This window comes from Oncorhynchus mykiss, chromosome 30, assembly GCF_057628025.1.
Source record: "Oncorhynchus mykiss isolate SJ-2025 chromosome 30, ASM5762802v1, whole genome shotgun sequence".
NCBI classification, from domain to species: domain Eukaryota; kingdom Metazoa; phylum Chordata; class Actinopteri; order Salmoniformes; family Salmonidae; genus Oncorhynchus; species Oncorhynchus mykiss.
Window position 1 is genome coordinate 6,704,136 of NC_143051.1, and position 27,818 is coordinate 6,731,953.

Here is a 27,818-nt window from a genome sequence, read left to right on the forward strand (position 1 = left end):
GTTAGCATAGCAGTCTAGGCTTCTAGAATGTGGGAAGTTAGCATAGCAGTCTAGACTTCTAGAATGTGGGAAGTTAGCATAGCAGTCTAGGCTTCTAGAATGTGGGAAGTTAGCATAGCAGTCTAGACTTCTAGAATGTGGGAAGTTAGCATAGCAGACTAGATTGAGGTTGTTTCCCAGGCTTTTTCTCTCTCCCCTGAATGCTCCGACAGTATATGCTGGATTTTTTTTAACCTTATTTGGGAAAGCTGTAACCTCTGGCCCTGGAATGTATGTGTGCATGCTTGTGTGTGCGTGCGTGTTTGTGTCACAGGAGCCTGCTGAGGAGAGAACGGCTCATAATAACAGCTGGAACGGAGCAAATGGAATGGCATTTTGTGTTTTTGCCATACTCTACAGTACAAATTTAGACCGTCCCCTCGCCCATACCCGGGCGCGAACTAGGGACCTTCTGCACACATCAACAGTCACCCTCGAAGCATCGTTACCCATCGCGCCACAAAAGCCGCGGCCCTTGCAGAGCAAGGGGAACTACTACTTCAAGGTCTCAGAGCAAGTGACGTCACTGATTGAAACGCTATTTAGCGCCCACGCTAACTAAGCTAGCCGTTTCACATCCGTTACACTCACCCCCCTTTTGACCTTCCTCCGCAGCAACCAGTAATCCGGGTCAACAGCATCAATGTAACAGTATAATATTTTTTATACAGCAACATTCATCCAAACTTTAATATTTATACAGCAACATTCATCCAAACTTTAATATGACACCTGGTCAATTGAAGGCTTGTCAAATTGGTAAGATGATATACATTTGAACCCAAAGTGTTAGTAAGTAAGACTAGTTGGCCAATGGTCTACTTATGAAAGGGTTAACGGAAATTATTGTGGCCACTATTTGTAAATAGCCTGTAATATTCTAGGAGGATAGAGCGCGCTCTATCTTTTATCCATAATGTCTACTGAACTCCATCCTCTCAAGTCTGGAGAGCGAGAGAGAGAGCTGCCTGTGCGCCCTGACACACAAACTGCTGTGCCAATAGGCGTATGGCTATCTAATTAAACTCGTACCACGCAATCCCCCCCCCCCCCCCCCCCCCCCACCACCTTAAATCCCATCTACCAACTCTCTCGCTCTCTTATCCTCGTGGAAGCACGCGCCCACCCGCCCGTTATCTGCCTCTCTCTGTCGGCTGGTTGTTGTCTCACGAGGCTTGAGTGTGACGGTGTCACGTTAACATGGTTTGCAGGGCTCAGCCGCAGTAGCAGCATAAGAAGAGAAAGAAGTAGAGACAGTAGCTGTGTGTTCCAAGCAGCCAGTCCGGACTCTCTCCCATCTCACATCTATCGACCGGAGGACGCAGCCAGACAAAACCGAACTTCCCCCCACCTCTTCCCGTCTCTCTCGCTCCCACGTCCCCATCGCGACGCTCGGTGATCAGGAGCTTGCGGAGCTCTCTCTTAGATAAAGGGTAAGAATTAACCAAATGAATGAATTATGCTTGTTTCCAATCAATCAACACATCTTTCACAACTGCCTGAAATGTTTTATATCGGCTTTGAATAGTTAATGGTTTGACAGCGTTGCAGGGGTACGTTGGGCTCGCTATTGTTGATCGAATACCGCGTGCGTTCTCTCTGAGATATGCTGAAAGATGTGCAATAAATATATTTATTTCGTCTTGGAGAACCGTTGTTTCCATTATATAGGCCTAATGATCATGTTTTGTTTGTTCAATTATAGAGTGTGCAATGCTTGGACGGTAGCCCTTTCCATATACAATAGGCTGTATGAAGCGGATTCAATGCTTGCACGGTATCCCTTTCCATATACAATAGGCTGCATAAACCGGATTCAATGATTGGACGGTATCCCTTTCCATATACAATAGGCTGCATAAACCGGATTCAATGATTGCAAAACAACAACGATATCATAAATATTATTATTATTTTTATGAATTAAATTAATATATTGAAACGCGGGATAAAAGAATGAGATGGGACGGTAACATTCACGACGCGGTGCGCTCAATGTGCTCCTAGGAATCTCTCTCCCTCTCTCGTCAGAATCTCACGTTGTTCTCTTCTTCTGCCCTCTTCAGACGATGTAATGCTGTTGTTTGGGAATTGAATGATTGTTGAATTGTATAGGTTATGGAATGTGTTAGGTTATGATGCGCTGTACAGTAGTCTACAGTAGACGGTGTCACGGTGTGTGGACGCAGTGACCCTAAGGATTATGGTTTTAATAATTAGCCTATACATGTGGCTCAGAGGCTTATGCTAAGTTGATGCTTTCCCATAGCGGGACCGATATTTGTTATTTAGCCTATCCTGTGTATTTGTTGACAGTGATATCAGCCTGGGTCTAGTGTTGTATGTAGCCTACACAATCTAAAGATAAAACAAACATATTAAACCAATGCTTTGGCATATACTATTTACATGTTACATGATATAGGCCTAATATCATAGCCTACTCTTGCAAAAGTCTAAATAAAATAGCAGAATGAGCAATTGCATTCTATAATGACCTCTCGCGTCACGGTTTACTTCCTCCCTGCCTGTTAAAAGAAACAACATGTCAATAATATTTTATGAGTCACGTAAAATCCCTTATTTTAACCACTTCATCGATACTTAAGATCAAGGCCTGTAGTGTTTACCGGTAGTTGAATGGCACGGCGGAGAGAGAGAGAGAGAGAATGAATGGAGCCATCACTGCTGATGCATTACCGAGTCCGTTTCAAGCGAATGCGCAAGATTTGTTAGTAGTGTGCCATTAATGCATCTTATAAATGTGATAGCAAGAGCATTATCTGGTTAAGAGTGCCATCAGTAGCCTACAAGAAAGGAGTTGGAGGAAGCTGCCCTTAGACTGATCTAAGGTCAGTCTTTTTTATACATTGAAAGGGTTATTTAGGTGAACTCAGCTGATCTATGCTCAGACTTATTTGCATTAAGTACCATCTAAGGTATTACCGAATGTGCAAACAAATGGGCGCTATAAACATTTTATTTTTTAAACACATTGGTGAACAACAAGGATCTTGATCCAGGAGAGATGTCAGAGAGATGTCTCTGCTGTAACCGTTCATACGGTATAAACGGTGTATCGCCTGAGCCTATACACCACCCGCTGGAGGGCCTTGCGGTCGCTGTCAGACCATTTCCCGTACTAGGCTGTGATGCAATCGGTCAGGACGCTCTCGATGGTGCAGCGAAAGTATTTGGAGAGGGGGGGGGACTGCGAATTTCTTCAGCCGCCTTAGGAAGTAGAGATGCTGTTGCGACCTCTTGACCTTTTGTTGTTGGTCCATGTCAAGTCCTCTGCGATGTGGACGTTGAGGAACTTAAAACTGCTGACTCTGCTTCCTGAAGTCAACAATCAACTCTTTTGTTTTGCTGATGTGAGAGAGAGGTTGTTGTCATGACACCACTATGCCAGTTCACTTACTTCCTCCCTATAGGCTGACTTGTCATTGTTGATTATCAGGCCTGCAAATGCAGTGTCGTCATGGAGACTTGATGATGGGAGTTGGTGTGGTGCAATGCCACACTGTCGTGGGTGAACAGGAAGTACAGCAGAGGACTAAGGACACACCCCTGGGGGATCCCTGGGTTTAAGAGTCAGTGTGAAGGACGTGTTGTTGCCAGTCCTCACAGCCTGGGGGCGGCCCGTCAGGAAATCCAGGATCCAGTTGCAGAGGGTGGTGTTCAGACCCAGGGCTCTGAGCTTGGAGGGAACAATTGTGTTAAAATGCTGAACTGTAGTCAATGAACAGCATTCTCACATAGGTGTTTCTCTTGTCCAGACAATGGTGGTCTATTAAAGCAGGTTGGGACTACAGCCTGGGACAGGGGTGGGTTGGGATTGCACCCTGGGACAGGGGGGGTTGGGATTACAACCTGGGACAGGGGGGATTGGGACTACAGCCTGGGACAGGGGCGGGTTGGGATTGCACCCTGGGACAGGGGGGGTTGGGATTACAACCTGGGACATGGGGGATTGGGATTACAACCTGGGACATCGGGGATTGGGACTGCAGCCTGGGACAGGGGGGGTTGGGATTACAACCTGGGACATGGGGGATTGGGACTGCAGCCTGGAACAGGGGGGGTTGGGATTACAGCCTGGGACGGGGGCAGGTTGAAGATGTCTGAGATGCGGCCCAGGGATTCCATGTTGGCTTGCGGCTTTGTGAGTATTCACTCTTTTTGAGAGTTTTCCTCACGTCAGCCTAGGAGAGCGAAAGCACCTGGTCGTCCAGAACAGCGAGAGTCCTCCTGGATGGCTCGGTATTGTCTGCCTCGATGCGAGCAGCTCTTAAGCTCTTCTGTGAGTGAGGCTTCAGTTGGCACCACACAGCTGGATTTACCTTATAGTTTGTGATAGTCTGTAGTCCTTGCCACATGCAACAAGAGTCTGAGGGGTCGAAGATCAATTAAAGTTTGAGTCTGTATGCCTCGTATGCGTCGCGCGCCACTTTGTCATCGGAGTTTGTTCTGCTGACATTGAATGCTGCAGTTTGGTCTCTCAGCATGCTATGGATTTCTCCGTTCATCCAGGGTTTTTGGTTGGGGTATGTCCGGAATGTTATTGTGGGTACAATATCATCAACACATTTCCTAATGAAGCCTTTGACGGACAATGTATATTCCTCAATGTTGGTGGATGAATGTTTTGAACATATTCCGATCAGTATTCTCAAAACCATCCTGCAGCATTGAGTCTGCGTCCTCTGTCCAGCGCCTCACTATTCTCTGTGTTGGTGGCTCCCTCTAGGAACAGTGAGACGTGATCTGATTGGCCGAAGTGGGGGGCGGGGGATGGCTTTGTTCATGTCATGGATGTGTGTGTATACATGGTCAAGCATGCTGGATCCTCTTGTGGGGCAGGAGACGTGTACCTTCTTCTTTATCCTCTCTCCTACACTCTCCTCTCTCCTACACTCTCCTCTCTCCTACACTATCCTCCTATAGACTACAGTACATCCACAATCTCTCCTCTCTCCTCCAATCCTACTCTCCTTTCCCCCCTCTCTCCTCCTCTCCTCCACTCCTATCCTCCTCTCCTCCCTCCTCCTCTCCAATCCTCCTCTCCAATCCTCTCCTCTCTCCTCCACTCCAATCCTCCTCTCTCCCCTCCTCCTTCCTCTCTCCTCTTCTTTCTCCAATCCTCCCCTCCTCCTCTCCTCTCCTCTCTCCTCCTCTCCAATCCTCCTCCTCTCCTATCCTCCCCTCCTCCCTCCTCTCCAAACCTCTCTCCTCCACCTCCTCCTCTCCTTTTCTTTTCCATTAGTGGGCCTAAAGTGTGTTGTTGAGTTAATATCTCTGGGTTGTTGTGATTGAGATAAGGCATTATGTACCCTCTGTACTGATGACCCTGCAAGATCATATCACTACACAAATCCATCCTCTCCTCCTCTCATTACCTCTGTTCTACCTCTGACTATAGCCCAATACTTATTCTATTTTCTTCCTATTTTCTAATCAAATCAACAACAACAAATTAAAAACAGTTCACTGCGCTTGCCAGTATTGAGCTTAGTTATTGGCCTCACAGCCTTTTGTCAAAGCTTTGCATCTTTTTTTTTAACCTTTTTTTTAACCTCAAGGTAGTTAATAAGAAGAAATACTTATATTCAATGAGTGGGTAAAGCCTAGTGGGTTTGTTCAGGGCCAGAACAACAGATTTGCCAGCTCAGGGATTTGAACTTGCAATCTTCCGGTTACTGGTCGAACGCTCTAACCACTAGGCTACCCTGCCACCCCATCTTGCATTTCTGTATTTTGAAAGTTACACATCTTGACAACTTGATTGCTGACAAACAAAACAATGTGGGACTGGGTCAACAATGGACTAATGAAACAAATACCAAAATATAGTTTCTGGGTGGAATTTTCCTTTTATTAAGTCCTCAAGGGTCCTTTCAATTTAGGAGACTCTCTTATGCCTGAACAGAATCTGGAGAATGCCATGCTAGGATTCCCCCCCAGCTGTGTATGTATCTTCAATCCAAACAGACTGGTGGGATGTGGCTCAAATGGCCCCCTGTTCCCTTATGGGCCCTGGTATAGTGCACTATATAGGGAATAGTGTGGCATTTGGGATGCATGGGCGAGTGCAGCTCTCTCTGTGTAGGTTGGAGGCATTTTATAAGCAGCTGTAATGACTGTAAAGGGCCTTCTCTCCTCTCTGTCATACAGACATTCTGAGAGGCTTTGGAAAGTGTGTGTGTGTGTGTGTGTTTTTCCCCTCTGGAGCAGAATACAGCTACCCTAGGGCTGTGAAAAACACCTAAGGACCCTATTTAATTATAACTGTTATCCAGGATTTGTGGGTAATGGCAGGAATAATAACATATTTTTGTTCACACAGTGAAAAACTCCTAGAAGACGTGGTACTACACTGGGTACACAAAACATTAGGAACACCTCCCTAATATTGAGTTAAGCACCCCCCCCCCCCGCCCTCAGAACATCCTCTAAATGATTTATTGCGTTCTCAAAGAGGACTTGGCGTTAATATTCCTGGTCAATACATGTCTTTATTCTGGTCTCTGTACTGAGTGGTCAGTTCAGACAGTGACTGGTGCTAGCTGTGCTCTAGTGCATGGTCAGCCATCATCCATCAGTCAACAGGGTTTTGTCAGGAGTGCTACGCACACACACAGCAGTGGTGCTCTGGCTTCCTGTCACTTCCTACAGCTAAGGGCTGACATAGTACTGTGTCATCAGCATGAGAGAGAGAGAGAGAGAGAGAGAGAGAGAGAGATGAAAAGCTTGAGAGAGTAAGAGAGAACAAGAGAGGTCTGATATGAGTACTGGACCCGCTGGAGGAGATTGGAGGAAGATGAGAGGAAGAGGAGAAAGAAAAAGAAGACACAGAGAGAGAAATGTTCAAAACCCACTGATTTACTTGGTCTTCTTCTTCTTCTTTGGTATGACGCTACAAGCTTGGCACACCTGTATTTTGGGAGTTTCTCCCATTCTTCTCTGCAGATCCTCTCAAGCTCTGTCAGGTTGGGTGGGGACCGTTGCTACAAACCTATTTTCAGGTTTCTCCAGAGATGTTTGATCGGGTTCAAGTCCGGGCTCTGGCTGGGTCACTCAAGGACATTCAGAGACTTGTCCCGAAGCCACTCCTGTGTTGTCTTGGCTGTGTGGTTAGGGTCGTTGTCCTGTTGGAAGGTGAACCTTTGCACCAGTCTGAGGTCCTGAGCGCTCTGGAGCAGGTTTTCATCAACAATCGCTCTGTACTTTGTTCCGTTCATCTTTCCCTCGATCCAAAATAAAATAAAATAAAATGGTATTGGTTACAAACATGTAAATAGCTGATGTTATTGCGGGTTGCTTGTGCAAAAGGCTTGTGCTTCTAGCTCTGACATTGCAGTAATATCTAACAAATTACACAACATATGCCCAATACACACAAATCTAAGTAGGAATGAATTAAGACTATATACATACAGTGGAAGTCGGAAGTTTAGGTTGGAGTCATTAAAACTCATTTTTCAACCACTCCACACATTTCTTGTTAATTAACAAACTATAGTTTTGGCAAGTCAGTTAGGACATCTACTTTGTGCATGACACAAGTCATTTTACCAAAAATTGTTTACAGATTATTTCACTTATAATTCACCGTATCATAATTCCAGTGGGTCAGAAGTTTACATATGTTTACATAAGTTGACTGTGCCTTTAAACATTTAAACAGCTTGGAAAATTCCATAAAATGATGTCATGGCGTTAGAAGCTTCTGAATGGCTAATTAATATAATTTGTCAATTGGAGGTGTACCTGTGGATGTATTTCAAGGCGTACCTTCAAACCCAGTGCCTCTTCGCTTGACATCATGGGAAAATCAAAAGAAATCAGCCAAGACCTCAGAATTATTTTTGTAGACCTCCAGAAGTCTGGGTCATCCTTGAGAGCAATTTCCAAATGCCTGAAGGTACCACGTTCATCTGTACAAACAATAGTACGCAAGTATAAACCCCATGGTACCACGCAGCCGTCATACTGCTCAGGAAAGAGACGTGTTCTGTCTCCTCGTGATGAACGTACTTTGGTGTGAAAAGTGCAAATCAATCCCAGAACAACAGCAAAGGACCTTGTGATGATGCTGGAGGAAACAGGTACGAAGACATCTAAATCCACAGTAAAACGCGTCCTAAATCGACATAACCTGAAAGGCCGCTCAGCAAGGAAGAATCCACTGCTCCAAAACCGCCATACAAAAGCCAGACTACGGTTTGCAACTGCACATGGGGACAAAGATTGTACTTTTCGGAGAAATGTCCTCTGGTCTGATGAAATATAACTGTTTGGCCATAATGACCATCGTTATGATTAGAGAAAAAAGGGGTGGCATGCAAGCCGAAGAACACCATCCCAACCGTGAAGCACGGGGTGGCAGCATCATGTTGTGGGGGGTGCTTTGCTGCAGGAAGGACTGGTGCGCTTCACAAAATAGATGGCATCATGAGGGAGGAAAATTAGTTAGATATATTGAAGCAACATCTCAAGACATCAGTCAGGACGTTAAAGCTTGGTCGCAAATGGGTCTTCCAAATGGACAATGACCCCCAAGCATACACATGAAATGTGGCAAAAGGTCGCAAAGTTCAAGGGGGCCGAATACTTTCGCAAGGCACTGTACTTCCAAAGTTGGGGCAAAAATGGCTTAAGGACAACAAAGTCAAGGTATTGGAGTGGCCATCACAAAACCCTGACCTCAATCATATAGAAAATTGTGGGCAGAACTGAAAAAGCGAGTGGGAGCAAGGAGGCCTACAAACCTGACTCACTTACACCAGCTCTGTTGGGAGGAATGGGCCAAAATTCACCCCACTTTTTGTGGGAAGCTTGTGGAAGGTTACCTGAAACATTTGACCCGAGTTAAACAATTTAAAGGGATTTTTAGTTTAGTTTATTAATACGACCATTTAAAAATAAACAAGCATAAAACTTGAAAAATCACGTTAATAAAATCATGGAGGACAAAGTCTGGGACTTATTTCCATGGCTGGACAAGATCAAATTGAATTTTATTTGTCACATACACATGGTTAGCAGATGCTAATGCGAGTGTAGCGAAATGCTTGTGCTTCTAGTTCCGACCATGCAGTAATAACCAACGAGTAATCTAACCTAACAATTCCAAAACTACTACCTTATACACACAAGTGTAAAGGGATCAAGAATATGTACATAAAGATATATGAATAAGTGATGGTACAGAACGGCATAGGCAAGATGCAGTAGATGGTATCGAGTACAATTTAATACATATGAGATGAATAATGTAGGGTGTGTAAACAAAGTGGCATAGTTTAAAGTGGCTAGTGATACAACACAGTATGGCAGTGAAATCATAAAACAAAAACAGGAGGCTTGTGGAAGGCTACCCGATACGTTTGACCCGAGTTAAACAATTTAAAGGCAATGCTACCAAATACTAATTGAGTGTATGTAAACTTCCGACCCACTGGTAATGTGATGAAATAAATAAAAGCTGAAATAAATCATTCTCTCTACTATTATTCTGACATTTCACATTCTTAAAATGAAGTGGTGATCCTAACTGACCTAAGAGAAGGAGTACATGATGGGGCAGATCACGCACCTATGTGGGGTCCCAGTGTTGAGGATCAGCAGAGTGGGGGTGTTGTTTCCTACCTTCACCACCTGGGGGCAGCCTGTCAGGAAGTCCAGGACCCAGTTGCACAGGGCGGGATTCAGACCCAGGGCCTCAAGCTTAATGACAACCTTGGAGGGAACTATGGTGATGAATGCTGATTTATAGTCAATAAACAACATTCTTTCATAGGTATTCCTCTTGTCCAGATGGGATAGGGCAGTGTGCAGAGACTAGTTTCCCAGTCCCTGCCGCTGAAAGACATCCCCACAGCATGATGCTGCCACCACCATGCTTCACCAATGGGATGGTGCCAGGTTTCCTCCAGACGTAACGCTTGGCATTCAGGCCAAAGAGTTTAGTCTTGGATTCATCAGACCAGAGATCCTTATTTCTTATGGTCTGAGAGTATTTAGGTGCCTTTTGGCAAACTCCAAGTGCGCTGTCATGTTCCTTTTACTGAAGAGTGGCTTCCGTCTGGCCACTCTACCGTAAAGGCGTGATTGGTGGAGTGCTGCAGAGATGGTTGTCCTTCTGGAAGTTTCTCCCATCTCCACAGAGGAACTCTGGAGGACTCTCAGAGTGACCATCTGGTTCTTGGTCACCTCCCTGACCAAGGCCCTTCTCCCCGCGATTGCCTAGTAAGAATGATGTAGGCAACTGTGTTCAACTGTGTTCTTGGGGACATTCAATGCTGCAGAATGGTTTTGAGGATACCCTTCCCCAGATCTCTGCCTCAACACAATCCTGTCTCAGAGCTCTGTGGACAATTCCTTCGACCTCATGGCTTGGTTTTTGCACTGACATCCACTGTCAACTGTAGGACCTTATATAGACAGGTGTGTGCCTTTCCAAATTATTTCCAATCAATTGAATTTACCACAGGTGGACTCCAAACAATTTGAGGAAACATGTCAATGATGTTCAATGGAATCAGGATACACCTGAACTCAATTTCTTGTCACATAGCAAAGGGTCTGAATACTTATGTAAATAAGGTATTTTGGTTTTTGATTTTTTTTTTGTCTTACTCATTGTTAAATAATAATAGTATTTTATACATTTCTTTAATGAATGTTAAATGAATCCTGTAAATGTTAAAATGGCCAAATTTGGGTGAAATCAATTAGTTTAATTTCTCAGACATCAAACTAATATTTCAACCTAATAATGGTATAGGAGTGCTCATCTTCTCTCTAACTATGGAAACAATTTCAGATCTGAGATGGTGGGTGTAGTGGCTGGCTGAAATGGAAATACATTTTATGTTGTCATCATTTTGCAGACACTCTTTATCCAGAGAGACTTACAGGAGCAATTTGATTTTAAGTGCCTTGCTCTAGGTCTCACCAACAGATTTTATTTCACCTGGTATCCAGCACATAGAGTACAGATTAGTACAGGCTGAAGCAGTGTATTGTGGGAAATGTACTCCCAGGTAGCTAGTGCCTCTTCTCTCTGCTCAGCCCTCCCAGTGACACACACACGGTGCCACATGATCTCTGGTGAAGGAGAAATTCTCGCTTAGAGGGCCTTTCTGATGAGAGTCGTGTGGGTGTGTGTGCGAGGTATTTTTAGTCCCCCTTTGTCATGACATGCAGGGCCGAGACGTCTAGAATGTGGGAAGTTAGCATAGCGGACTAGACTTCTAGAATGTGGGAAGTTAGCATAGCGGACTAGACTTCTAGAATGTGGGAAGTTAGCATAGCAGTCTAGACTTCTAGAATGTGGGAAGTTAGCATAGCAGTCTAGACTTCTAGAATATGGGAAGTTAGCATAGTAGACTAGACTTCTAGAATGTGGGAAGTTAGCATAGTAGACTAGACTTCTAGAATGTGGGAAGTTAGCATAGCAGACTAGACTTCCAGAATGTTGGAAGTTAGCATAGCGGACTAGACTTCTAGAATGTGGGAAGTGAGCATAGCGGACTAGACTTCTAGAATGTGGGAAGTTAGCATAGCGGACTAGACTTCTAGAATGTGGGAAGTTAGCATAGCAGTCTAGACTTCTAGAATGTGGGAAGTTAGCATAGCAGTCTAGGCTTCTAGAATGTGGGAAGTTAGCATAGCAGTCTAGACTTCTAGAATGTGGGAAGTTAGCATAGCAGTCTAGGCTTCTAGAATGTGGGAAGTTAGCATAGCAGTCTAGACTTCTAGAATGTGGGAAGTTAGCATAGCAGACTAGATTGAGGTTGTTTCCCAGGCTTTTTCTCTCTCCCCTGAATGCTCCGACAGTATATGCTGGATTTTTTTTAACCTTATTTGGGAAAGCTGTAACCTCTGGCCCTGGAATGTATGTGTGCATGCTTGTGTGTGCGTGCGTGTTTGTGTCACAGGAGCCTGCTGAGGAGAGAACGGCTCATAATAACAGCTGGAACGGAGCAAATGGAATGGCATTTTGTGTTTTTGCCATACTCTACAGTACAAATTTAGACCGTCCCCTCGCCCATACCCGGGCGCGAACTAGGGACCTTCTGCACACATCAACAGTCACCCTCGAAGCATCGTTACCCATCGCGCCACAAAAGCCGCGGCCCTTGCAGAGCAAGGGGAACTACTACTTCAAGGTCTCAGAGCAAGTGACGTCACTGATTGAAACGCTATTTAGCGCCCACGCTAACTAAGCTAGCCGTTTCACATCCGTTACACTCACCCCCCTTTTGACCTTCCTCCGCAGCAACCAGTAATCCGGGTCAACAGCATCAATGTAACAGTATAATATTTTTTAAACCGTCCCCTCGCCCATACCCGGGCGCGAACCAGGGACCTTCTGCACACATCAACAACTGACGCCTACGAAGCGTCGTTACCCATCGCTCCACAAAAGCCGCGGCCCTTGCAGAGCAAGGGGAACTACTACTTCAAGGTCTCAGAGCAAGTGACGTCACTGATTGAAACGCTATTTAGCGCCCACGCTAACTAAGCTAGCCGTTTCACATCCGTTACATCTACATACTGTTCTGTCTCCTAATGTGTTATTTTCAACCTGTTCTCACAACATTTAATATTATTCAGTATGTAAATATGATATGTTACTTTTCCTATGGTATGTATTTTTCAAAAACAATGTTCACTTTTATTTAACTAGGCATGTCAGTTAAGAACAAATTCTTATTGTCAATGACCACCTAGTGGGTTAACTGCCTTGGGGCAGAACAACAGTTTTTTGTAACCTTGTCAGCTTGATGATTTGATCTTGCAACCTTTTGGTTCCAAGTCCAACACTCTAGGCTACCTGCCGCCCCAGGTAGCCTATTCATTTTTGGATGTACAACCCCCCCATTTCAAGTGATACTTTCAAGACTCAGGATATGACCCTGATGCAGACACAGGAGGCAGATAGTACACTTCTCAGATAATGTATTAGAAACACAGGACAGGTAGAGGTTCGTGATCAGGTCAGAGTCAGGCGGGTACAGGACGACAGGCAGGCTCGGGGTCCGGGCAGGCAGAATGGTCAGAACCGGGAAAAACTAAGAAACAGAACTAGACAAACAGGAAGGCGGGAAAGCACGCTGGTAAGAGCTGACAAGACGAACAGACAAACAGAGAACAACACAGGTATAAATACACCGGGGATACTGGGGAAGATGGGCTACACCTGCAGGGGGTTGGAGCCAAGCTGAAAGACATGTGAAACAGATCAGGTTGTGACAGCTACTGTATGTTACAAATTAAAATGTGTATTATATGATCCGAATTTGCAAAACGTACAATATGTAACAAATTTGCTAAATGTACTATATTTTACTAATTATACGCATACATGTGATGTGTTACGAATTCTAGCTAGGTGGCTGACATTAGCTGGGCTAGGGGTTAGGGTTAAGTTTAGGGGTCAGGTTAAAGGGTTAAGATTAGGGAGAGAGGTCTGAAGGAGTGTAACGGCTGTTGGAAGGAGAGGACCAAGGTGCAGCGTGGTAAATGTTCATATGTATTTATTGAACTGAACACTAAATACCAAAATAACAAGAGAATAAATGAAACACTGATACGGAAAACAACTACCCACAAAAACCCTGTGGGGAAAAGCTACCTAAGTATGGTTCTCAATCAGATACAACGATCGACAGCTGTCCCTGATTGAGAACCATACCCGGCAAAAACAAAGAAATGGAAACACATAGAAAAATAACATAGAATGGCCACCCAAATCACACCCTGACCAGCCCAAAAATAGAGACATAAAAAGCTCTACGGTCAGGGAGTGACAAGGAGGGGAGAGAGTTCTGAAGGAGGGGTGAGGGGAGAGAGGTCTGAAAGAGGGGTGAGGGGTAGAGGGGAGAGTTCTGAAGGCGAGTTATAGAAGCGGGTGAGAGAGATGCAGAGTTATAGAAGCTGGTGACAGAGATGGAGAGTTATAGAAGCTGGTGAGAGAGGTGGAGAGTTATAGAAGCGGGTGAGAGAGATGGAGAGTTATAGAAGCGGGTGAGAGAGATGGAGAGTTATAGAAGCGGGTGAGGGAAGTAGACAGGTCTGAAGGAGAGTTACAGCAACAAGGTCTTCTCATCAGAGAGCTGGAAAACAGCCCGGGAGCCCCTCCTCTATTCATGCATCCTTTTTCATCACCTCTGTGAAGAACAACTTTAAAATAATGAAGTTCACCTTCCCTCACCCTCTCATTCACAAACAAAGTGTGTGACTCAAAAAAGAGAGAGAGAGAGAGAGAGAGAGAGAGAGAGCGAGAGAGAGAGGTAGAGGGCGTTCTCACTGATTAAGGGGTTCTGAGCATTGCCCCAAAGTCTCATCACATTAATGGGACATTTTCCCTAGCTCTAATACACTGTAATATACTTACATACAGAGGATTTCACCTTTAATGTCCTGTCCAGAAATCATTCCCCTGACTTTGACTTAGTTAATAGATGCAGACTCTGACTTAATTACTTCAATCAGACTCTGTCTTAGTTACTTCATACTGACTCTGACTTAGTTAATTCATACTGACTCTGACTTAGTTAATTTATTCTGACTCTGACTTAGTTAATTTATACAGACTCTGACTTAATTACTTCAATCTGAGTCTGTCTTAGTTCATTCATACTGACTCTGACTTAGTTCATTCATACTGACTCTGACATAGTTACTTCATACTGACTCTGACTTAGTTCATTCATACTGACTCTGACTTAGTTCATTCATACTGACTCTGACTTAGTTACTTCATACTGACTCTGACTTAGTTACTTCAAACTGACTCTGACTTAGTTAATTTATACTGACTCTGACTTAATTACTTCAATCTGACTCTGACTTAGTTCATTTATACGGACTCTGACTTAGTTCATTTATACGGACTCTGACTTAGTTACTTCATACTGACTCTGACTTAGTTCATTTATACGGACTCCGACTTAGTTACTTCATACTGACTCTGACTAAGTTAATTCATACTGACTCTGACTTAGTTACTTCAATCTGACTCTGACTTAGTTAATTCATACTGACTCTGACTTAGTTACTTCATACTGACTCTGACTTAGTTACTTCAAACTGACTCTGACTTAGTTCATTCATACTGACTCTGACTTAGTTACTTCATAGACTCTGACTTAGTTCATTCATACTGACTCTGACTTAGTTACTTCATACTGACTCTGACTTAGTTCATTCATACTGACTCTGACTTAGTTCATTCATACTGACTCTGACATAGTTACTTCATACTGACTCTGACTTAGTTCATTCATACTGACTCTGACTTAGTTACTTCATACTGACTCTGACTTAGTTACTTCATACTGACTCTGACTTAGTTACTTCAAACTGACTCTGACTTAGTTAATTTATACTGACTCTGACTTAATTACTTCAATCTGACTCTGACTTAGTTAATTTATACGGACTCTGACTTAGTTCATTTATACTGACTCTGACTTAGTTAATTCATACTGACTCTGACTTAGTTAATTTATACAGACTCTGACTTAGTTACTTCATACTGACTCTGACTTAGTTCATTCATACTGACTCTGACTTAGTTCATTTATACGGACTCTGACTTAGTTAATTCATACAGACTCTGACTTAGTTACTTCATACAGACTCTGACTTAGTTACTTCATACAGACTCTGACTTAGTTACTTCATAGACTCTGACTTAATTACTTCAATCTGACTCTGACTTAGTTCATTTATACGGACTCTGACTTAGTTAATTCATACAGACTCTGACTTAGTTACTTCATACAGACTCTGACTTAGTTACTTCATACTGACTCTGACTTAGTTACTTCATACTGACTCTGACTTAGTTACTTCATACAGACTCTGACTTAGTTCATTTATACTGACTCTGACTTAGTTACTTCTGGCCGGTAATGGCCGGTTAATTAAGATAAACACATTTAGCATCTCCTGGCTTCCACACAGACAGGTCTAAAAAAAACAGGAATGAATGAAATGTATTCTATTTCAGAAGAACAGAATAGCATCCTCTGAGATGTCCTGATGTCAGGTCCTGATCTGGCTATGCCATATGGCTGTGGGCTACACTAGTTCATTTAGCAGACTAGATTTGCTTGGAATTCTGTGGCAGTATTTTATATTATTTTGTAGTTTCCTCCAAACGATTTAAGGGAGTGCGCACAAGTGGCTATTCTGTGTTGAGTGGTTAACAAAGAAATAGGTCCTCCTAGATGCTTAATTTAAAGTTATTAATGTGACTTTGTTCTATAAACGTTGGGATGTATGTTTTGATTTTTAATAAATTGTAAGGCGGAATGATGCGACTCTAATGATGATTTGAAAAAAGTTGCATGAAAGGCATGAGTTCTGCTTTGTTTTTTTTCTCGCACAGGCTGTACACTCCTGATAATGGCGGCATCCCCTTTGGGTGGCCGTAATGCCCCCTGAAAAAAAATCCATGTCTATTGTAGCTAGTGGCTGTTGTCCTTGGGCTGAATATAATCATTAAAATTCCCTTCTTCCGGCTGCGTGCCAAAGCACCCCTCCCTCACATGGCTCTCGTCACCTGATCGGGTCTTTCTCACAGGCTACACGCGGAACTGCGCGCATCTTTATTCAAATCCGATGCACATATTAAAGATATTGGAAGAACTGTCCCCATTTTACTTTTCGTCAGCCAACGAGATGAGGTATGAACAGCAAAAGCGCTAGCCTATTATGTCAATCTACTATCCCCCATAGTACAAAAATACTATAAGGGACCTATTGTGTTCTTTGCGAAGACATAAATATTCCAAACATAGTCTGGGACAGTTGTGGGATGCGATAGATCCCAAATGAATACAACCACTAGGCATAAAACATATTTTCGTTATTTTTTTCAGTAATGAACCTGACGCAGCAGATCGGAACGTTTAGCTTAAAATGTTGATAAACTATTAGGCTATTTCTTCACATTATAAACGCAACAATTCTCACATGGCAGTAGAATATAATCGCAATTGTTCCGTTAGCGGGAAAACATCATTATCAAAAGTGACCGCAAATGCAGTTGTGCATGTAATGCTTTTATTATAAATGTGCATTTATTTATGGTTAAAATTATCTTCCCCAAACATGAAATTCACACGCTGCTTATGTTTGCCAGTTAGGCTCTACACCCCCCTGTAAAGCAGATTAATGTGCTTAATTTTAAGAAGTTATTTGGCCACTTTAGCTGTGATACAAACCTTATTAAAACATATAGGCCTATGGGCTAGGCTACATGAGGTGTGCGACTATGATTTGAAAAAGTTGCAAAAAATGTATGCGCTGTTTGCGTTAAGCTGGCCATCATATACACAAGTGACTAATATTGTCACCCGTCAGACTATTCTTGAATTAATCTTGTCTTTACATGTACTAAATAATATATGTGTGAAATTTAGAATGGACCATTATCATGCACATGTCTCAACAGGGGCAGGGGGGAAAAAATACAGTCATCCTCGCACTTAATAAATAGTGGAAAAAAAAACTCCCAATTGACAAAAGAGACTTAATGACGACGGACAGACAAACAGAAACATATCTTTGAGATTGAGTAAGAAACTTTGGCGGCCTTGTTTTCAGAAACCATTGACTTTTCCTGTGGTTCATTTTCATGCCAGCCCAGGTAGGCTATACTCCTGTTGTAAAGAGAAGCAATGTGCTTAATATTAGGAAAGTTGAGAAATAAATATAGTAGGCCTAGACTATATAAAGCTGACGGGATCATCCTCTTTTTAAAAGAGGCCATCACTCTGTTTTCTCAATTTCATAGCCCATAGAAATGTTGCGCAACATGAGCTCAAGGGCTCTCATGAAGTGTTTGATTAGATTTATCCTTATATTTGCATTGATGTTAGTGATTAGAGGGACAATAGAGTGCTGAGTACCAGGCAGTTAGCAAGTTTGGTAGGTTACTAATGACCAATCAGCAGCATCAGAGCACGTAGAAGCCTAATACCGCGACTAAAGCATCGGGATTTGATTTGATTTGAATTGAAGCGATCACATGTAATTTGACTGCCATCCTGACCACCGGTGTAGCAGTAATACGGTCAACGTAACATCCCTACCATACAGACTCTGACTTAGTTACCCCATACAGACTCTGACTTAGTTACCTCATACAGACTGACCTCGTACAGACTCTGACTTAGTTACCTCATACAGACTCTGACTTAGTTACCTCATACAGACTGACCTCGTACAGACTCTGACTTAGTTACCCCATACAGACTCTGAATTAGTTAACTCATACAGACTGACCTCGTACAGACTCTGACTTAGTTACCTCATACAGACTCTGACTTAGTTACCTCATACAGACTCTGACTTAGTTACCTCATACAGACTCTGACTTCATACAGACTGACCTCGTACAGACTCCCAACTTAGTTACTTCATACAGACTCCCAACTTAGTTACTTCCTGCAGACTCCCAACTTAGTTACTTCATACAGACTGACCTCGTACAGACTCCCAACTTAGTTACTACCTGCAGACTCACGACTTAGTTACTTCCTGCAGACTCCCGACTTAGTTACTTCATGCAGACTCCCGACTTAGTTACTTCATGCAGACTCCCGACTTAGTTACTTCATGCAGACTCCCGACTTAGTTACTTCATGCAGACTCCCGACTTAGTTACTTCATGCAGACTCCCGACTTAGTTACTTCATGCAGACTCCCGACTTAGTTACTTCCTGCAGACTCCCGACTTAGTTACTTCCTGCAGACTCCCGACTTAGTTACTTCCTGCAGACCCCCGACTTAGTTACTTCATGCAGACTGACCTCGTACAGACTCCCAACTTAGTTACTTCATGCAGACTCCCAACTTAGTTACTTCCTGCAGACCCCCGACTTAGTTACTTCCTGCAGACCCCCGACTTAGTTACTTCCTGCAGACTCCCGACTTTGTTACTTCCTGCAGACTCCCAAATTTCTTCCTGCAGCTTGGTGGTGTCTGAAATATTAATTTCGCCAGGATTGTCTGGATAAATATTAGTTGTTCAAGATTAGTCCAAGATGTTGGTAGCTTCAGCAGTTTCATTTTCAGATCCAGAACTAAATCAAATCAAGATAAATCCAATTTTATTGGTCATATGCGCCGAATACAACAGGTGTGGACTTTACCGGGAAATGCTTAATTACAAGCGCATTCCCAACAATGCAGAGTTAACCTTGGGGTTACAGTAACCTTACCTTACAGTAACCTCAGTCTTGGGTGACCGAGCAGAGCAGTGCTCACATCTCTCCCATGACAAAGTATTGCCTCAGTCAACACACACAGAAATATATTCGCTTGACTGTACATTAGTCTTGCTTGACTGTGTGTTGGCTACAGAGTTCAGAAGAGGACAGAATATATTGACACTTGACTATATCAATTTATACAAAAAATTACACTCACTGGTAAAGGTCACTTCACTGGAGAGACACTCACAATGACACAACAACAGGGGGAAGGCGTGGTAGTGTCCTCTCTCTCTTTCTCTTCCTGTCTCTCTCTGACTCTCTCTGTCTCTCCCTGTCTCTTTCTGACTCTCTGTCTCTCCCTGTCTCTCCCTGTCTCTCTCTGTCTCTCTCTGTCTCTGTAATATACATTAACATGCTAGTGAGTAAATGGACAGAGTGGAGGGTGTGCTTCTCTCCTATCAATTAAAAACACGTACAGACAGATACGCCAACCACTTTCAAACATCCAATTATTTAGTCTTTTAAACGTTCAGTGATTTACTAATCAACAGATGAGGATGTGAAGGGCTGTCTCTCCGACTGTGTCTCAAGTATCACCCTGTTCCCTATGTAGTACACTACTTTTGACCAGGGCCCCATAGGGGTAAAGGGTTTCGTTTAGGACACACACTCCCTCTCAGATCCATCAACTGGCCCTGTATTTCGATGGTTAACCCAGTCACATGGGGGAGGTTTACTGGCTGAGTATAGTTACATCCTAAATGACAGCATATGGCTCTGGTCTAAAGTAGTGTGGGACATATCCAACATCCCTGGTTTAAATTAGACTAAATACTTGATGAATCCCTGACTCTGTCCTTATGGTCTAGAACAGAAGGCTGTTGATCATTCTAGAGATGTTTAACAGAATGTTGGTGAAATGTTTTATTCTAAATGTTCCATGGGCTGCATCAGTTCTATTCTAAATGTTCCATGGGCTGCATCAGTTCTATTCTAAATGTTCCATGGGCTGCATCAGTTCTATTCTAAATGTTCCATGGGCTGCATCAGTTCTATTCTAAATGTTCCATGGGCTGCATCAGTTCTATTCTAAATGTTCCATGGGCTGCATCAGTTCTATTCCAAATGTTCCATGGGCTGCATCAGTTCTATTCTAAATGTTCCATGGGCTGCATCAGTTCTATTCTAAATGTTCCATGGGCTGCATCAGTTCTATTCTAAATGTTCCATGGGCTGCATCAGTTCTATTCTAAATGTTCCATGGGCTGCATCAGTTCTATTCTAAATGTTCCATGGGCTGCATCAGTTCTATTCTAAATGTTCCATGGGCTGCATCAGTTCTATTCTAAATGTTCCATGGGCTGCATCAGTTCTATTCTAAATGTTCCATGGGCTGCATCAGTTCTATTCTAAATGTTCCATGGGCTGCATCAGTTCTATTCTAAATGTTCCATGGGCTGCATCAGTTCTATTCTAAATGTTCCATGGGCTGCATCAGTTCTATTCTAAATGTTCCATGGGCTGCATCAGTTCTATTCCAAATGTTCCATGGGCTGCATCAGTTCTATTCTAAATGTTCCATGGGCTGCATCAGTTCTATTCTAAATGTTCCATGGGCTGCATCAGTTCTATTCTAAATGTTCCATGGGCTGCATCAGTTCTATTCTAAATGTTCCATGGGCTGCATCAGTTCTATTCTAAATGTTCCATGGGCTGCATCAGTTCTATTCTAAATGTTCCATGGGCTGCATCAGTTCTATTCTAAATGTTCCATGGGCTGCATCAGTTCTATTCTAAATGTTCCATGGGCTGCATCAGTTCTATTCTAAATGTTCCATGGGCTGCATCAGTTCTATTCTAAATGTTCCATGGGCTGCATCAGTTCTATTCTAAATGTTCCATGGGCTGCATCAGTTCTATTCTAAATGTTCCATGGGCTGCATCAGTTCTATTCTAAATGTTCCATGGGCTGCATCAGTTCTATTCTAAATGTTCCATGGGCTGCATCAGTTCTATTCTAAATGTTCCATGGGCTGCATCAGTTCTATTCTAAATGTTCCATGGGCTGCATCAGTTCTATTCTAAATGTTCCATGGGCTGCATCAGTTCTATTCTAAATGTTCCATGGGCTGCATCAGTTCTATTCTAAATGTTCCATGGGCTGCATCAGTATAATTCCAAATGTTCCATGGGCTGCATCAGTTCTATTCTAAATGTTCCATGGGCTGCATCAGTTCTATTCCAAATGTTCCATGGGCTGCATCAGTTCTATTCCAAATGTTCCATGGGCTGCATCAGTTCTATTCTAAATGTTCCATGGGCTGCATCAGTTCTATTCTAAATGTTCCATGGGCTGCATCAGTTCTATTCCAAATGTTCCATGGGCTGCATCAGTTCTATTCTAAATGTTCCATGGGCTGCATCAGTTCTATTCTAAATGTTCCATGGGCTGCATCAGTTCTATTCCAAATGTTCCATGGGCTGCATCAGTTCTATTCCAAATGTTCCATGGGCTGCATCAGTTCTATTCTAAATGTTCCATGGGCTGCATCAGTTCTATTCTAAATGTTCCATGGGCTGCATCAGTATAATTCCAAATGTTCCATGGGCTGCATCAGTTCTATTCTAAATGTTCCATGGGCTGCATCAGTTCCATTCCAGATGTTCCATGGGCTGCATCAGTTCCATTCCAGATGTTCCATGGGCTGCATCAGTTCTATTCCAAATGTTCCATGGGCTGCATCAGTTCTATTCCAAATGTTCCATGGGCTGCATCAGTATAATTCCAAATGTTCCATGGGCTGCATCAGTTCTATTCTAAATGTTCCATGGGCTGCATCAGTTCTATTCTAAATGTTCCATGGGCTGCATCAGTTCTATTCTAAATGTTCCATGGGCTGCATCAGTTCCATTCCAGATGTTCCATGGGCTGCATCAGTTCCATTCCAGATGTTCCATGGGCTGCATCAGTTCCATTCCAGATGTTCCATGGGCTGCATCAGTTCCATTCCAGATGTTCCATGGGCTGCATCAGTTCCATTCTAAATGTTCCATGGGCTGCATCAGTTCCATTCCAGATGTTCCATGGGCTGCATCAGTTCCATTCTAAATGTTCCATGGGCTGCATCAGTTCCATTCCAGATGTTCCATGGGCTGCATCAGTTCCATCGTGCTGCAGTGCTTTATTATCTTCTTATGGCTGCTGGGGCAGTATTGAGTAGCTTGGATGAAAAGGTGCCCATTGTAAACGGCCAGCTACTCAGTCTCAGTTGCTAACACATGCATATTATTATTATTATTGGCTAGAAAACACTCTATAAAGTTTCCAAAACTGTCACAATATTGTCTGTGAGTATAACTGAACTGAAATTGCAGGCGAATCCCTGAGGAAAATCAAAACAGGAAATGGCTTCTATTTTGAAAACTCCATGTTCCATAGCCTCCCTTTGCTGGATTTAAAGGGATATGAACCAGATTCCTTTTCCTATTGCTTCCTCAAGGTGTCAACAGTCTTCAGACATAGTTTCAGGCTTTTATTTTGAAAAATGAGCCATAACGATAACTTCGCGTCAAGTGGTCACATGAGTTTTGCTCGCACAACAGAATTTGGATAGCCATTGTTTTCCCCTCTCCTACTGTGAAAGACATTTGCGGTTGATATATTATCGATTATATATTTTAAAAACAACCTGAGGATTGATTATAAAAAACATTTGACATGTTTCTGTTGACATAATGGAAACTATTTTGAATTTTCGTCTGCGTTGTCGTAACCGCTCTTTCCTGTGGATTTCTGAACATAACGCGACAAACAAACAGAGGTATATTGGATATAAAAATCATCTTTATGGAACAAACGGAACATTTGTTGTGTAACTGGGAGTCTCGTGAGTGAAAACATCCGAAGATCATCAAAGGTAAACGATTAATTTGATTGCTTTTCTGATTTTCTTGACCGAGCTACCTGACGCTAAGTGTACTTAATCTTTTATCGTGCGATCGATAAACTTACACAAACGCTTGGATTGCTTTCGCTGTAAAGCATCATTTCAAAATCTGGCACGACAGGTGGATTAACAAAAGGCTCAGCTGTGTTTTCCTATATTGCACTTGTGATTTCATGAATATAAATATTTATAGTAATATTTATTGTATGTAGCGCTATGCTATTCAGCGGTTGACGATGCCACTCATCCTGATAGGGGGATTGCAGCCATAGCAGGTTAAGCCCCAGTGTTTGGGACATGAGTCAAATGGTGAGTGAGAAAAAAGAGAAATGGAAAGAGTAAAGAGAGGGATGATATTACTGTCACTGACGGTCGTTATTGCATCTGTGGTTACATCATTTGGAAATCTTTATTCTCTATATGCCTCTGTTATATTCTCTCTTAGCACACACTTTCTCCCTCTCTCTCTCCCTCCTTTCCCCTTCCTTCTCTTCTCTCTCTCTATCTCTCTTTCCTGCCTCTCTCTCATTTCTCTCTCTCTCCTTCTCTCTCTTTCTCTCCTTTCTGTCTCTCTCTTCTCTCTGTCCTTTCTCCCTCTTTCTTTCTCCGTCCATCTCCTCCTCTCGTTCTCCTAATTGTCTATTTAATTGTCTATTTCAAAGTGCATGCATTAAGATGTCAGTATGAAAATGGACTGAGTGCATGTGCGTTCTCAATTAGATGAGTGTTGTGCCTGTGTGTGTGCGCATGTGTGTGTGTAAGTGCATGCGTGTGTGTGTGTGTGTGTGTGTGCTTACTTGCGTTTGTGTGTTCGTTAACTTCGCCCTCCACAGCCATACAACTGTATGGGAAATAAATTATGCCTTGGCTGTTATTGTTAGTGCCAGAGTTATAGCTGTTAAAACAGAGATGTAAAAATACATTCAAACTATCCATTATCCATTATACATTATCCATTATACATTATCCATTATACATTATCCATTATCAGAGAAGTCTTATCAAAATGAATTATACACAGGCTGAATCCCAAATGGAACCCTGTTCCCTACCCTGGTTCTTTGTTCCCTACCCTGGCTCCTTGTTCCCTACCCTGGCTCCTTGTTCCCTACCCTGGTTCCTTGTTCCCTACCCTAGCTCCTTGTTCCCTACCTTGGTTCCTTGTTCCCTACCCTGGCTCCTTGTTGTCGTACCCTGGCTCCTTGTTCCCTACCCTGGCTCTTTGTTCCCTACCCTGGCTCCTTGTTCCCTACCCTGGCTCCTTGTTCCCTACCCTGGCTCCTTGTTGTCCTACCCTGGCTCCTTGTTCCCTACCCTGGCTCTTTGTTCCCTACCCTGGCTCCTTGTTCCCTACCCTGGCACCCTGTTCCCTAAACAATGAAGTGTTGAGGAATGAAGGCAACACAAATAAAGTAAGTGCAGGGAATTAATAATAGCTATAAAATAATAATATGATCACATATGAGTTGTTACACAATTTTGTTGTAAAGTCATCATATTAGTGTTTTTAAATAAAAACGTAATGTTTAACATTATTGAATGTATTTAATCATTTGCCATTTTAAACCACTTTGATAGGCATTATTGAGTGGTAACCTCCCATTCCACCAGCTATAATCTCCCATTCCACCAGCTATAACCTCCCTGGAGGCTCAGTCCACCAGCTATAACCTCCCTGTCCTCCAGCTATAACCTCCCTGGAGGCTCAGTCCTCCAGCTATAACCTCCCTGGAGGCTCAGTCCTCCAGCTATAACCTCCCTGGAGGCTCAGTCCACCAGCTATAACCTCCCATTCCACCAGCTATAACCTCCCTGGAGGCTCAGTCCACCAGCTATAACCTCCCTGTCCACCAGCTATAACCTCCCTGGAGGCTCAGTCCACCAGCTATAACCTCCCTGGAGGCTCAGTCCTCCAGCTATAACCTCCCTGGAGGCTCAGTCCACCAGCTATAACCTCCCTGGAGGCTCAGTCCTCCAGCTATAACCTCCCTGGAGGCTCAGTCCACCAGCTATAACCTCCCTGGAGGCTCAGTCCACCAGCTATAACCTCCCTGGAGGCTCAGTCCACCAGCTATAACCTCCCTGGAGGCTCAGTCCACCAGCTATAACCTCCCTGGAGGCTCAGTCCACCAGCTATAACCTCCCTGGAGGCTCAGTCCACCAGCTATAACCTCCCTGGAGGCTCAGTCCACCAGCTATAACCTCCCTGGAGGCTCAGTCCACCAGCTAGCTATAACCTCCCTGGAGGCTCAGTCCACCAGCTATAACCTCCCTAGAGGCTCAGTCCACCAGCTATAACCTCCCTGGAGGCTCAGTCCACCAGCTATAACCTCCCTGGAGGCTCAGTCCACCAGCTATAACCTCCCTGGAGACTCAGTCCACCAGCTATAACCTCCCTGGAGGTTCAGTCCACCAGCGCTAACTGGAGACAGAACTGCAAGCATTTCGTGATTCTGAATGTGCCTCTGTCATTAAGAATGCTGACGGTAGGATAATCTCATCATTGAATATAAATGTACACCCCGTGGCCCAACAAACTACTTACCGTAATACTTACCGTAAAACTTACTGTCCATTGGGAAAGTTGTCACACCCTTTTTTCCACATTTTGTTACGTTACATCCTTATTCTGAAATGGATTAAAAAACTAAAAAAATACTCATCAATCTACTCTCAATACCCCATAATGACAAAGCAGACCCTCTGTTATGAGACTCAAAATTGATCTATCTATCTATTTATTTTTACAGTGTATACTGTATAGTGCAGTACTGTTGACCAGGGCCCAGGGCTCTTATCGAAAGTAGTGCACTAGTCAATATAGTGTCATTTGGGACCCAGACACAGCTGAGTTAGAAAAAAGGAGAAAAACACATTTTCTCTATCATGTGAATTCTCTTTGCCAGCTCTGAACGGGAGAGACTTCTTTGAAGGAGAGAGAGTTAGATGAGCATTAGCGTTTTATAGATAGCTGTGCTTTTGATGGGGCTCCTGAAAAAAAAAAAAAGATTTCTTAGGGGAATGTGTTCTGCTTGGAAATAGAAGCTCTGGTTGTAACTGAGTGAAGAGGCATACGAAAAGGGAGAACGTGTATTTGTGTGTGTCTGAACCCATTGATATAGAGACAGAGAGAGAGAGTGAGTGGTACGCATCATTCTATCAGGTAGATCGGTTCAGATACGTAGGGTCCGTTAAGCACTGGTCTTGGTCTGGTGTCTTTTCTCTACGTGATTACAATGTAAACATTAATTCATTAGTGTGAGTCCATAAGAAAGCAAGGCATTTGTTGGTCGGGGTCGTCAATACCTCAGGTCTCAGTATGGTGATTTTACTATGTGATACTAAAATATTCTCAACAAGTCCACCACATGTCCCCTATTTGGGTCGGTAGGTAGCCTAGTGGATAGCGCGCATTTGGGCAAGTAACCAAAAGCTTGCGGGATCGAATCCCTCAGCTGACAATATAAATCAGTCGTTCTGCCCCCTGAACAAGGCAGTTGCAGGCCGTCATTTGTAAATAAGAATGTGTTCTTAACTGACTTGCCTGGTTAAATAAAGGATAAACATTGTGTTCCATATCTGTTTGTGTTTAAGGTGAATGACTCAAATGTTCCCTCTGAGACTGATGGCTGCATCGAAACACAGACAAAAACACCAGATTGAACTTCACTCAACTTTCTAGAGCAGTTGATCACCAACCGGTCGATTGCGATCCACCGGTCCAGCTCCAAGGCATTCGTAGTCGATTGGCAAACATTTCTGTAAAAAAAAACACAAAAAAAACAACGATAAAGCCTCGTGTTCCTATTTTATTTAGTGATCTCGGGCTGTTGGTGGTAGGTGCACCCGAATCATCTGTCCTGCACGCTGAGTAAGCCAACTGTTCCCATTTTGAACCATTTCCTGTGTCTGAAGATAGAAACACTGCTTTCTCTGCGGGCTCAAAGAGAAAATCAAGTGTACTATAGGCCTACCGCTGGCCAATCAGATGGCTCAGATGACCGTGTCTGCAGTAACCTAGCAGGCATAAAAGAAAGCTACAGCATAGTTGATACTGTGAGATTTTAAAACGTTTAAAACCATGACTAGAGAGAGAGAGACTGTCAACGGACACAGCAAAGAGCTGCTGTTTCTATGGCCGACTTCATGTTTAAGTTCTTAGTCTGCACTTTGTATTCAACACTTCCTACTTCCACTCAGCGCTACAACAAGCACTGCAGCAGTAATGAATGAGTAGGAAAGTGTATCTATAGGTGGTGTTGTTATTATTAGCGTCTTGGGTCTTTTTTCTTTAATATCGAGGAATATTTCACGTTGTCTTGTCATCGGAGTAGCAACATGATATTCTGCATGAGGTAGAAATAATGCGACTCCAGTTTCGCCATCAGCTTGAAGACGGAGTCCATTTTCGGTCAGTGTCAGTGGAGGAAAGGGAGAGTGGAGGGATATTGAGAGGGGGACTCTCAGTCTGCGGCTCTCTCCCTGCACTGAGACTGACCATCAGATTGCAGGCACAATCAGCCCAGTAAATATAAAAATAAAAAGAGCAAATTATTTAAATGTGCTACTCAGCTGTACTTCACAAGTAGTA

The 27,818-nt window shown here is 43.3% G+C and overlaps 1 protein-coding gene across 1 annotated transcript in view; it reads left to right on the forward strand.

Moving 5' to 3' along the window:
- Positions 1 to 973: 973 nt before the first annotated feature.
- Positions 974 to 27,818, forward strand: part of LOC110489360 (hippocalcin-like protein 1) — a 64,039-nt gene continuing 37,194 nt past the window's right edge. Inside the window, exon 1 of the mRNA XM_036970956.2 lies at positions 974 to 1,472. The gene's annotated coding sequence lies outside the window, so the exon portion shown is untranslated. The remainder of the gene's footprint in view (positions 1,473 to 27,818) is intronic.